The 13,826-nt window shown below is 33.5% G+C and overlaps 1 pseudogene; it reads right to left on the bottom strand.

The window, feature by feature from the left end:
• Window positions 1-614: 614 nt before the first annotated feature.
• Window positions 615-13,492, bottom strand: LOC146925208 (PKS-NRPS hybrid synthetase cheA-like; annotated as a pseudogene).
• Between the last annotated feature and the right edge of the window lie 334 nt (window positions 13,493-13,826).

Genomic DNA, 13,826 nt, shown 5'->3' with positions numbered 1-13,826 from the left:
TCAAGAGGTAGAGCAGCATGGACTTGTGGCAGTAGAGCAGCATATGGATCAAGATGTGGAGCAACCTGCACAGAGGTATATGGGTGGACCTTATGACTTGTCTGTTCTCACGCGGTATGAGGTCCATGTTGCCCGTAGGCTGTGGTATGGTCAGGTAAGTAATTAACACACTCTTTGCTTATACTGTATAATGTATTTGTTCCCTTCTAGCCACACTTTGTAATTCGAAGGGTGTTTTTATTCTATTAGTCATACAATAAGGTTTTATTAGTTTCAATTGTTTACTCATACATTTTTATTTATTTTTACGTAATAATATTTTATCATCTTTCATTAGTTCGATTTTATTAAATTATACAATAATGGTTCATTTTAAATTTACGTAGGAACGCGGTAAAAAAAATATTTAAAGGTACCATCGCATGGGAAAAAGTTGGAAGATTGGGTTCCTCCACAACTTCCCCCTCAAATACGGGATTGGCTGAATGGTTCTGGACTAAGCGCACTTCAGAGGAGTAGCATGAAGATGGTTGATGCCAATCTTTTATCTGCATTTGTTGAGAGATGGCATCCAGAGACGTCGTCATTTCACATGCCATTTGGTGAAATGACGATTACTCTATATGATGTGGCATGCTTACTTCATCTTCCGGTGAGGGGAGAGTTCTACGATCAACAGCAAATGCAACCGCAAATGTGCACTCTGTAGATGTCATACCTACAATTTCGAGCAGCGGCAATCTATATTTATTAGTTTTGTACGTGCTATCCATAATCAACACAATTGGAAACAAGTTCAACAACTTGACTAAATATGGATGCGCCCACATTATATCTCTCATTACATCTGAGTCATCTCTTCTTCTACTCCAACTTACATAATTTTCACCATCTATCAACGTTAGCAACTGTTGTATATCTATTTTATTACCTCTCGCCTTTATTTTTAGCGTACTCTTCTTCTTATATATTTGTGTGATTCAGGTGACATTCTCTGGGTCTCTCTTGCAATGATAGAAGTATGTGTCTAGGTGGAACATGGCGTTTTGCCAAATCTTCAACATGTTTATGTTCATCTGCATTTAGACGTCCCACAAATGCATGACCTTCCAGTCTATCAGGTAACTCGTGGTTGTGAAATCCACATTTTACCTCAACTTTCCACCCAAGACCATCTTTCAACGGTGTTGATCTAATTTTGAATGGACAACCACATTTTTTCGTAGCACTTTGTGTTGAACTTTCAGCTCGCTTGTACCTTCCACCCTTGTCACAACCCAAGATTATTTTATTACTTCTTCCTCTCTTTCCAGTCTCCTTATCTGATCTAGTAATGGTAACAGTTACTTTATTTCTAATTCCTATCTCCCTAGCCCAACTAACAACAGCTTCTCTTGTATCAAAACTTTGTGTAGTTGTGAATGCAGCAGTGGTGTCTACACATGGTTGATCTTTATCACGTAATTGAGGTATGTCTGTAACTATTAAAAAATGATATACAAAAATAGAACTTTAAAAAAAGTGAAAAACTATAATATAATTTTTTTAATAAGAAACTATTGCTAAAATGAAGATTTTAAAAAAAATAATACAAACAAGTAATATGAGAATCAGGACAATTATTTGGTATTGTAGTAATTAGCATAAACGTTTATGAGGACTATAAAATTAAATGCACCGGAAAACATCAATTTAACATTTCCGGTAGTTTGTTTACGTTTTATAGAAAATTATTTGGTATAAACCGGAAAGCTAAGCATAATAGTCTTCCGGATTGTTTCGGAAACGTGTATATAAGTATTCCGAATTATTTTCGGAAACGTATCTATGAATAATCCGAAATATTTTCGGAAACGTTTTATCGTGAAAAAAAAGAGGAAATAAGTACCTGGAAAAATATCTTGTGGGGGTGAACTCATCCTGAATTAGGAGATGTTGAAAATGAGGGTGAAAAATTTATGTGTAAAAGATTATATAGTAAAGAGGGTAAAATTGGAATTTTGAAAAATTGTTGGGGTGAAGGTATAAGTGTAGGGGTGTGGGGTATAACGTTCTGTATATAGGCGTGCCGCGATTTCCCTCAAACAGGGAGGATGTAATTTTGCTTCAAAAATCGCAGCACGGCTTGAAATTGGCGTGGCGCGATTTCCTTCGAACAGACTTCAATATTTAAGCTTTTTGCACTCCAGAACAGTATAAATTGCATGAGAACTCTATCAAAATGTCACAATAAGTCCTAAAAATTACGTAATGACAGCATGTCATCACAACCCCAAACTTAAACCATTCCTTGTCCTCAAGGAATTTGCTTGCAACAGTGACAAACGACAGAAAAATAACAGTTACCTGACAAAACGATAGTACCCAAAAGTTCATTCTCCTTCTAGCTAAAGATGAGCTAGTTTGACTTGTTCGCATCCACCAGTTCACAACTCCACGCATCAATATGAAATAGGGTTCTACCAGTCGACATGCAGGTCTACATATTACCATACGCTTGAAAAGTTTCTAAACATCAATCAAAGTCAATATCATTACACACTTTTGAGGTCTTTAGGGTTATAACGGGGCTTAGGTGAAAGGTGGGATATATTTGGATAAGTAGGCTACACAAAATTTGAGTTAGGCATTCCTACGTAAGTTAAAGCACAAAATTCAATCCTTCATTCATTCACCTTGTGGAAATACAATCAATGCAAAGGTACTAGAGAACATTTTTAACATTTAGGGACAATCGAGTTTGAAGTTACTCAGATTTTCAATGTTTTGTCCCTTTTTCATCATTCAAATTTTTTTTTTGATACACCATTTTTGTGTGTATTTTGCATGACAATTTCCTATTTCTTTCATTTTTGTTCTCTTATTCTCTAGTACCCCCACCCAAACTTAGTTGGTTGCAAATTCCAATAGCAACCCCAAACTTAATCTTTAGCAACATTCTACAATGCCTTAACTCAGAAAATACATTAAGGGACAAGTCCTAAAAGTCTCTAGGCTTGTAATGTAGTTTGTCACCGAACAAAAAGTTCTAATCCTACCGGCTCACAATTGGTTAAGAAAGGATAATTTCAATAAATTAAAAACAGGGTAGGCTTCAAAAAGGCTCACAGGACCAAGCACTTTTGCCTCAGTGTGTAATTGACAAAGACCAATCAATAATAGAGAAACAATGCAAGTTCTAGAAATGTAGTTGCATGGAAAACTATTCTAAATATAAGTAAATTGAAAAACAAATTTGGCAATGAACCTTATGGCTGAGATTTCTGGGAGTATGTGACTACCTAGCAACGCTGTACACTTCGCCTTTGAATCAAGTCACCCCTCCTTTAGAACTTTTGGAATACCGTTTCATCAAACAACTGTTACTAAACTGGAATAGGTCACATGAAACAAAACAAATTCATTAATAATAAACAAGTGCAGGAGCAATTACAATAGGGAAATAAGTTCAATGGACTTCGACATTAAAAAGAAAATAAAGAAAATACATCAAAAGAAAAATAACTGAAAATAAAATACAAAGCAGAAAATGCTAATCCATCAGTAGATCAGCCCATGTTCACATCATCATCCGGGTGTCCAGCCCCCGGTGTCCTTAATCCCTCAAAGATGCCATCCCCTTGATCTTGCTTGGTGGCATTGAAATCGTCAGTGATTTCCCTCCTCAGTTTCTCAACCCAACACTCCTCCGGCGGTTGAACATTCAGCAATGCATTAAGGGCTTCAGGGCTGAAATCAATGATCTTGCCCCAAACAAAAGATTGAAAGGGTGTATCGGAAACCCGTGCATTTGCAAAGAATTCGACGATCACGGTTTTGTTGTTCACTTCATCGATCATCTCATTCAACTTCGTCCACCCTCTCCTTCGTAACTCAGCCTCAAAGAACGGATAATTCACAAGCTTTGTGAATTCAAACTTCCTCTCCCCCACAACTTCAAAACTTTTCATGGCTTTGTGGAACTCTTGGGCTTGGTCATTGATAAAATGAATGGCGTTTTCGGGTGGTTCGGATGCGGTACGAGGGCGTTTGGCTTTGCTTGTGGATGGCTTGGGGTTGGTGGCTTTCTTTGAGCGGGTGTTTCGTGGATTGGAGGCCATTTGTGGTTAAGGAAGATGGTGAAAAGGAAGTTTTGTGAAGTTTGGGAAAATTATGATGGATTGTGATGGATTGTGAATGATAATGGTTTGGATTGATGAATTTGTGATTGGATTGTGGTTTGATGATGTTTAGGAAGTGATAAGGTAGATTAAGATGGGAAAAATTCGTGAATGGGAAGTCTAGGGAAATTTTTGGTAGAGAAAAGTAGGAAAAATGGAATGAAAATGATGATGAATAGTGAGGTTTTTATAGGCTGAGGAGAAAAATCGTGCTGCGGCCATATACAGGCGCGGCGCAATTTTGTAGAAACAGGGAATTCTCTCATGCCAAAACTTGTTTTCTTGAAAAATGCCTGAGTCTTATTGAATTTTTGAAAAACTTTTGAAGAGAGAATCATGCAAGACATCAGTACCTTGCATGATTTTCTTGATAGGAGGTACTAGAACAATTTTTCGAAAACTTTCCTGCCTCATGTTAAAAAGAAAAGAAAAATATTTTTGTGTTTTTATTTTTGAAAGCAATAAAATCATACCTGAAAATTAAACAGTGGGTTGCCTCCCACCCAACGCTTTCTTTTACGTCATTGAGCTTGACGCTTCAACCACTGTTAGGGTGGCAAATATGTCAGAAAGAATATATCATCCTTCTTCTTCCTCTTGTTTGGTAGGAATTCCATGAATTTGTAGCAAAGAAGTAGATGCTCCCATGCTCTCACTGTTAAACCTTTAGAGTTTAAGCTCTCCCACCGTAGAGAAGGACGTGCATCCATCTGCACACGAGTGATTTCCTCAACCTCCGTTGGTTCAGACTTTGGGAATATATCAACACTCCTCACTTTGGGTTTTTCTTCCACCTCAACCTTGTGACACTCACTCTTCATCTGAACCAGCTTCCTCTGAGACTCATGTGCTTTCTCAACAAGATCACCACACTGAACATCAAACTTTTCAAATAAAACTTGATTTGACACCAAGAAATCATCTAAAATATTCTGAAGTTGAGTATTATAATCGATGTTGATCACCTCTTTCTTCCCTTCACCATCACTACCTGGTTGATTCGCCTCATAATGACCACAACTCGAGATTTTGTTGTCCAAAATTTTGATCTTAAAAGATAGCATATATTTTTCATACTGCAACTTAGCAATCTCTTCGGTGTCATAGAGGAGTAACCTGTCTATCATAGCTGCAAAACTTGGATAAACTTTTCAGTAGCACAGTACAATGAGAAGAAAACAAAAAGCATAATATTTTTTTTTATAAATATATATACAAAAATATAAAAGACAAAAATCCTAAATAATAACGTAATTGCCTTGTTGAAATAATTCAACAGTCCCCGGCAACGGCGCCAAAAACTTGATAGAATTCTGGCAAGTGCACCAAATACTATCGAAGTAGTAAAAATATCGATCCCGCGAGGACTGTTTTTAACTTCAATAATTCAATTGCGTTATAAAAATAGGATGTATAAAGGTTTATTTTATTTTGCCACTAGGCAGTAGATTTGGTTTGATTTTAATTAAATCAAGAAACAGAAATAAAGTTGATTAAGAAAATATGGAGAGAGAGATGAGATCAGGTCTGTCGAATCCTCTATGTTTCCCCTAATTGGTTACTGCACCTATTATTACTAATGATTCTCTAGTTTCACGATAGTTAACAAATTAGCCCTAATCAATCCCTTGAGTTAGGACCCTCTTTTTAAACTACAGCCCCTAATTCCTTAGGTGGTCTAATAATCATCAAAGGTTAAGCACGTTAACCTAATATCACTAACAAACGATTATCCATTCCTAGACTAACCATGTTTATTAGAACAATTCAATTAGGTCTAAGTCGAAAGCTATGGTCAGTAGTCATTCGTTCTCACAAAATCATGTTTATATTTGATCAGGATATAAAAAGCATTAAGAACAATTGAATTGAATGAAAACTAGAATATCATTAATAAGTAATAAAGTTTCACAGCAACATGTATCAATTAGGGTTACATAGATTCATCTGTGACCTAATCTCTGAGAGATTTAGCTACTCATAATCGAGTTTACAAATAGCATAATCAATGAAATAATTAAAACATACATGAATTGGTAAAAGGATGAAGAAATCGCCCTTCTAGCCGTCTCTGATGTCTCAAAATCGCACTTTGCTCTCCAAAATCGTAACTCTTGTTCTTCAGATTGAGTGCAGTATTTATAGAAGTCATGGGCCTGACCCGTCAAAATCGCGCCGCGCCATGTATATAGGCGTGCCGCGATTTCCCTCAAACAGGGAGGATGTAATTTTGCTTCAAAAATCGCAGCACGGCTTGAAATTGGCGTGGCGCGATTTCCTTCGAACAGACTTCAATATTTAAGCTTTTTGCACTCCAGAACAGTATAAATTGCATGAGAACTCTATCAAAATGTCACAATAAGTCCTAAAAATTACGTAATGACAGCATGTCATCAAAGATGATTGATGAAGATGGAGAAGAGAAAGATGAAGAACATGAAGAAAAGAAAAAAAAAGTTACGTGTTGGCGGTACATCGTAAGATAAAATAGACATTAGTAATCTAACGGTTCTCTCTCTTAAAAAAAAATCAAATGGTTTAAATTAAAATAATTAATAGGATCTATGGTGGACCACTCTGTATGTTGGTCCATTGTAGACATTTAGGGTTAGAGTTAACGGTCAGGGACCATTTTGAAAACTGAAGCAAAAATCGAGGGACCAAATCGTTCATTTTAGAACTTATGGGACCAAAATGAAAACACCAAATTAGTTAGGGGACCAAATATCGAATTAAGCCGAAATTGTAATATCAAGCCTTTATCTAAAACCTTTCATTGTGATTCCAAATGCAAAATTAATCTCTTTAGCACTTTGCATTTCAGAATCTTAGAATAAAGTTTGTTACATAATCACTTCATCAAAATGTATTTCATAATAGCATGTATACTTACCTTTTTCAGCTTTCTTATACTCCTTATTTTTTTCATTTTCATGTCTGCTTGTTCTCAAGTTCCCACTTCAGCGCACATAAAACAAAGCAAACACAAAATTAAAACAAAAAAACAAAAAGTCGATGGTGCCGAAATTATACTTGATCATAGTATGAAATAGAATATCATTTTGAGCACTTTCTTCTTGATTAATGGTAGAGCCTTGATGCACATTGATTCTTTTCACCAGTGGCCAAGGATACCACCAACCTTCCCCTTTTCTCATTTCTCTTTCTCAAAGGTGAAAGACCAACGTTTCAACACCGACTCTATGTGGCTTTCACAGTCCTGTTGCATGTATCAAATATCATAATCTTAGTTTTTCCATTACAAAAACATTGTTGCGATGCTCCGTTGATATTCTGTATTTCTTCCTATTTTCGTTATTACTCTGTTTCGGGCCATTCCTCAAGAAACTGTAATCCCTCTCATATCTATATATTGCTCTCAGTTATTGTGTTTGAAATATTAGTTAGAACAAAATAAGAAGATTAAATATAAAAAAAAACACAATGAAAAAGAGAAGAAAAAAACCCCTGGTACAATTGAACTCTTGTAGCATACATTTAGTACAATTAGGAAACCTCTTTGTGTATCTTAGCCGATGGCAGCCACTCCGCATTGACACCAATTTTCACTCCTTAAAAACGATATTCATTCATTCAAATCGAAATCGATAGAGTACATCATTCAACACAGCTAAAAACGTAAAGGATAAATCTGCGAACAAACTCACAACATCCAAGTTAATAGCATATAACGGCAAAATGCTACAAAAATATATGATAAAATTAAAGTGACCGGATTACCCATGTCTCCGGATGTGCAACGTTGACGCCCAAATCTTTGATTGAATAAATCGATCTTTCAATATGAATCAAATAAACACGGCACCAAGACAAAAAATCAAACAACGCCGCACAAGACGACGAACAACACACCGCCACACTCACATGACGAAATCACCAAGAAAAAACCTAGATCTATGTGAAAAATCTCTTATTTAGATTGAAATAGAGATAAAAAAGATGAAGAGTGGTGATTCCAGGTCAAAAATTGACCCAAAACCACCCCTCAATGAAGAAACTAAAAGAGAAAACCTAAAGAGAAAAAACTAAGGCCGGCTTGTTGGAGAGAGAGGAGATGACAATATTCTCCTCTCTCTGTTTAACGTTACCTGTGTCTTCTAAATTTTTGTTTTCATTTATTTCTCCTATGCCTCAAAATTTAATGTAGACAATAACCAAACAAGAAAGAAGTAAAGGCTAGTTGTCAGGTGAATTAATTTTTATTTGTTGATTAAATGACTTAGTTTTTAAAAAGAAAAAACTCAATTAAATTAGCGTTCAGGAGTTTGAAGTGTGCTTTTACCACCTCTTAGGAGTTTTATTCCCTCAATCAAATTTCCTTGTCTCTTTCACAAGCCATGAAACTTCGCATATACGATTGGGGCAATTTTCAATTTTACAGTGTATATAGAAGTTTCAATCAAAATCATGGTAAGCTGAAATCCCAAATATGAGATTATATTCTAATCTAAAACAATTTGTCTTGTTTAATTCATCCCTCTAAAATTTGTGCAAGTTGCTTACAATTTGTAAGTTACAAATTAACACAATTAAGAACAGACATTGAGAATAAGTATATTTTGAAGTCAAACGTAACATTTTTTTTTCCACTAAATATAGGTGGCCGAAATATAAGTATTGGGTTTCACCGACTAGCAATGTTATTCAAACATCTAAAAATCAACAACTATTGAGTTTCGGAAGTAACATTTGTAACTATTGATGTGATTATGAAAGAGATGAACAACTAATTAAAAAAATAAAATAGTGCATATACAATACAATGTTGGACAACCAAAAAGTTGTCAAGATAACATTTCTCTTCGTTAAATATACCCACACAAACTAAAACTTGCATGAGTGGTAACTGAACCACACGATTTCTTCATCAACCTTATGTGGGTGTGCAATCAAATAGATCTAAGACGAAGACATCAAGGTGCAGAGTTTGGGTTGTATATCGATTACATGATACAACATCGGATACCGCAGAGAAAGGGTTGTTCGTTATGGTGTAACTTCAGGATTTTTTTGACCGCATGGAATCCACATCCAACAATCACTCTCTCTATTTTAATCCTAAACCTATGTAAATACAATAAGTTATTCTTAAATTATATAAAATCCATCAATTTAGTTCCGCTAATAAAATATAAGCGAATAAATTGATAAACTTTCATATATAGGAAATAAATCGATGATTTATTTGTTGGGTCTTGCTAACTAGTGCCCTGAGCACTCTTTAAACATTTTAAATTAAGTAATTATTCTTTAAAAATGTCAAACTTTTTAATTTTCAATACACTAACAGTCTGTTTGGTTGAAGAGAAATAAGGAAGAGAGAAAGAGAGAAGAGAGAAAGAGAAAAGAGAGACCAACTTTCTCTTGTTTGGAATGAAGAGAAACAGGGAAGAGAGATTAAAAAAGTGTGGGACCCACTACCTTTTTATGTCTCCTCACAATAGAGAAGAAAGTGGGGAGAGAAGGCTTTTACCCTTGTTGTTCTTTTTTTACCCTTGTATTGAAATATTATATCCAATTTTTTACCCTTGTTCCTATTTAATCTCTCGGCATTGTGTATGAAGTGTTTCTAAATTACTGGAAAAGCAAGCGATAGTTTAGTAGATAGACCAACATTGGAAATGGATTTATGAGTTGATTTAGTTAACTATTTTTTTACCAGAACTAAATTATTTAAACCTTGTCAAAAAAACTAAAAATAATTAATCTAATCAAATTAAAAAAAATTTATTAGTTTGTAGTTTAATAAATAAATTCACATACATAAATAAATTAGTATATGTTGATTGAAGGATTTTAATTTGGTGTTATAAAAAAATAATTTTTTCCTTAAAAAAAATAATTTTTAATTTTGGGCATTTTAGTACTTTCAAAAGTAATCAACACTTCTTTCTTCTCTATTTCTTCTATCTTTCTCTTCTAACAAACAATCCATCAAATCTATTCTATTTCTCACTTATTTCTCTCTTCTCTTACTCTCTCTCTCACCTATTTCTCTCTTCACAATTTCTCTTCACAACCAAACAAAGTGTAAGTGCACAAACTTTCATAAAAATTTACCATTTAAGATCTTTAACTAGTGCCCCAAGGGTGCTAGTTAACCACTTATGCACACTAAATAGTTCATTTTAATAAGAACCTTCATCATTAATTAGAATTCGATTTGGAAGCTTCAACATTAATTATAATTTGATTGAAAGCTCAGGTTGTTTGGGTCCCTTTTAACGAATTCATTTTTGCATGTTACTAGTTACATAGTCCTCCCTTTTAACGTCAAGATATATCAATATCGATATGCCAAAATATTCATAGGAATATAATATAAAGATTAAAATTGAGGCTAAGCTTGCATTTGCATATCAAAATTAAAGATCGGTATGAAAGAATTGGTTGTGTCTACTTTCTAACAGAAAAAAAAAAAAACTATTATTGGTTATCGATAGGAAAAATATACCATAATTTGTATATATGAGTCAAATGTGGTATTGATAGTGTCATGGATTCTCATCTTCTTTGCTAACTTCTTGCTTTCTGAAGTGTCTTGTGACATTGAAAATTCAACAATATAATGAAATATTTTTGGTAAAAACAAAACAAATGTTCAAAGGAGATTAGCAACCCATGAGAAAATATACAACAACATAATACAAAAAACAAATGATCAAAAGTGATTAGCAACCTATAGAAAAATAGCAGTATAAAACATATATTTTGATGAATAGTGGGAGCTTGCATTCAAAGCAAACATGGAAAGAATATAGCGAAATATTTGTTCTTTGAAGGTAAAAATTGTGAATTTGATGGTTGTGGCTTGTGAGCACTCTAGGGATAATAGAAGAATGAGGAAATAGAGAATAAAAAAAAAGACGACGAAGTAGAATAAGAAGATTGAAACTTGTGGAATTGGTACGTAACTTTGAACGTTTATTATTTTGAAAATCAAATAGACAATTATCAATTAAAATAACGTATTGCCTAAATACATAAAAAGGCTAGAAAGAAGGAATTGAAAACAAATGACGTTACATGAATTAATTTTTGGTTAAATAGCAAAACTTCACATATATGTGCTTCAAATAAGGTTCGTAAGAAGATATTGAAAGGAGGATTTCTAGGAGGGATTTGGGAGGTTACACATTGGATTATATGCAACTTTTTAATTGTAAGCATAAATATTGGATGTGCTATAAAAGCTGGTGTTTCCATACCATTTGAAATAAATGATTGGTAAAAAGAAGGCCATGTTAAAAATTGGATTATTTAGAAATCATTTATGAAATGTATGAATGTTCGTGGATAGTTATGTCTTGGTAAAAAGAAAAAAATGAATGTGATGAATTTTGTTGTTAAATTAAGAGCGACATGAATGTGATGAACTTTTCTTCAAAAAAAAAAAATGAATGTGATGAACTTTTGTTGTTACGCTTTAGTTTATCATAAAGACAAGTTTTTTTTAATAGAAAATCATTTAAAAAAAATATATCATAAATACGATGATATACTCATGGTAAGTTCAAAACCTCTGGATTACCTTACATGCTTAGTAGATACACATGTATATGAACTTATCCAACAAGACAAACACATATATCATATTATCCGTGTCACGAATATCCATTTACATTTGTAGACCGAAATATCACTAGATGGGATGTCCACCGATACTTTTTCTTCTTCTAAAAATACAGTGACCCCTTTTGTTTTGTATTATTTTTACCATCATTGGTACAATAGGTTTGTAAGTTTTTGTTTTCTTCCAGTTTCATGGATAACATGTTTCTTGGCGAATACTACAACAATATTTCATAATTTGAAGTTTTGAACTAGAGACTTCTCTAATTAAACCGAATAGAATTTATAAATATACTGTTACTTGACTTTAGAACAAGGTGAAGGAAAAAAGTAATTTCCACATGTATAATAATGTCTATAGACACTTGTTAAGAAATTAAAATAGAAAACATTATCTTAAAAATTATATATTCTACTTTTTGAAAGTTGAAAAAGAGTTATTTTCAATATAAAATTTGTATTTTTTTATTCGTAATTCCTTAACAAATGACTAAGAAATACTTGTGTTAATATGACCCATATTTAAATACAGGAACAAAGCGAAAATAAGGTGGCCATTTTTATAACTATAAATAAAAAAAGAAACCATTTTCTAAAACTAAATATTTGTCAAAACATCCATTCACAATTTTCTTTCAAGTCCATTATTGACATAAAATCGGTGATACATTATACGTCTCATTTTCTACATGGAAACTCTCTACCTCTATTTCATGGGGCTAAGCCACCGAATTATTAGACCCACTTCATTATTGACTATATAATGCATTATTGGTATGATCTAATGAAAAATCAATATCAATTGTTTTCATCAATGCGATTCCTACATACACGTTCATGTGCTTAGTTTTACACATCAGAAAATGACTTCTTCTAAAACATACCAATCAATAATTTTTCTTCTATAATTATAAGAGTCACCCTTGCCACATGATACAACAACCACACGTGGACTCATAACATTACAACGTAGCTTTCATTATTCTTCATTTCATTCCTCTCGGGTTTGTTTTCTTTGTATTATTGCTTTAGTTATGCATGATGCATATGCATGAATCAGTACTTTCAAGGACACAAGGACGTTCGTTTCTTCTAGATGAGTTGTGATCGGTAATCCCCACATTCATGCAGTCGGCACATTGGTACGTGTTGGAAATCCCTCCATTCACGTAGTTGGTACATGAGTTGTCCTTGGATCGAGATGGGACAATCTATATATATATATATATATATATATATATTTCAATCTCCATATTTTAATTTTTAAAAAATCAAAATTTTCATTGAACTCTAAATTGTCTGATTTTGATCCAACAATTATCGATGTGTCGACTGCGTGAATCTAAGTATTGCGAATTCTAGAGTTTACTACTGTCTTGTAGCTTTTGTCTTGTGAGTTAGTCCTACCAAATTTGGAAGTATCCTAAAAGATCTCACCCACATTGATGTTGCTCTCTGCAAAAGGGATGTATCAAACTAAGTCCCTTTCAATGTCCAAATGAATTGACTTCACTTTAGTTTAGAGGATCACATGGGATTCATCTTCTAAATGATGAAAATTCATTTAAGAGTTTGAAAATGAAAGGTTCATAATTTTCTACCATATCTATGTCAAGGCATTATTAGATGACAAAATCTTGGGTCTCTTTCAGAAATGAAAGTAAAAGTCTTTATTCTTTTTGTTCCTACTAACATACCAATTGGTCTTACCAATACTTTTCTACCATATCTATGTCCATAGTTTTATACTATTCTACGTAAATTTAAGATCCTTTGTTTCAGTGTAAGATTGCTATATACCCTCGTTGGCTTGCTATTTATTTTTATATATGGAAAGTAATTATCCTATATGTTAAGGGAACAAAATAATGTCTAGTCTTAACTAGTTTCAGTGATCAAAAGTACAATTAAATAAAACATATAAGATGACGCTATATATGTTTGTAATTAAGTCATACCAACTTCAAATACCAACACATTCGGAAAAAAAGGAGTAGTATTAGAATATGCAACTTCATATGAACTTATGTTGCATAATGTGATAAGGTAATTTGGTGGTCTTTGAACAGGAAT

Source organism: Medicago sativa, chromosome 5 (genome assembly GCF_051527215.1).
Source record: "Medicago sativa cultivar Bolivia chromosome 5, Bolivia_mono, whole genome shotgun sequence".
NCBI lineage: Eukaryota > Viridiplantae > Streptophyta > Magnoliopsida > Fabales > Fabaceae > Medicago > Medicago sativa.
The sequence above is the reverse complement of the archived record's forward strand: the minus strand, read 5'-3'. Positions and strand labels throughout refer to the sequence as shown.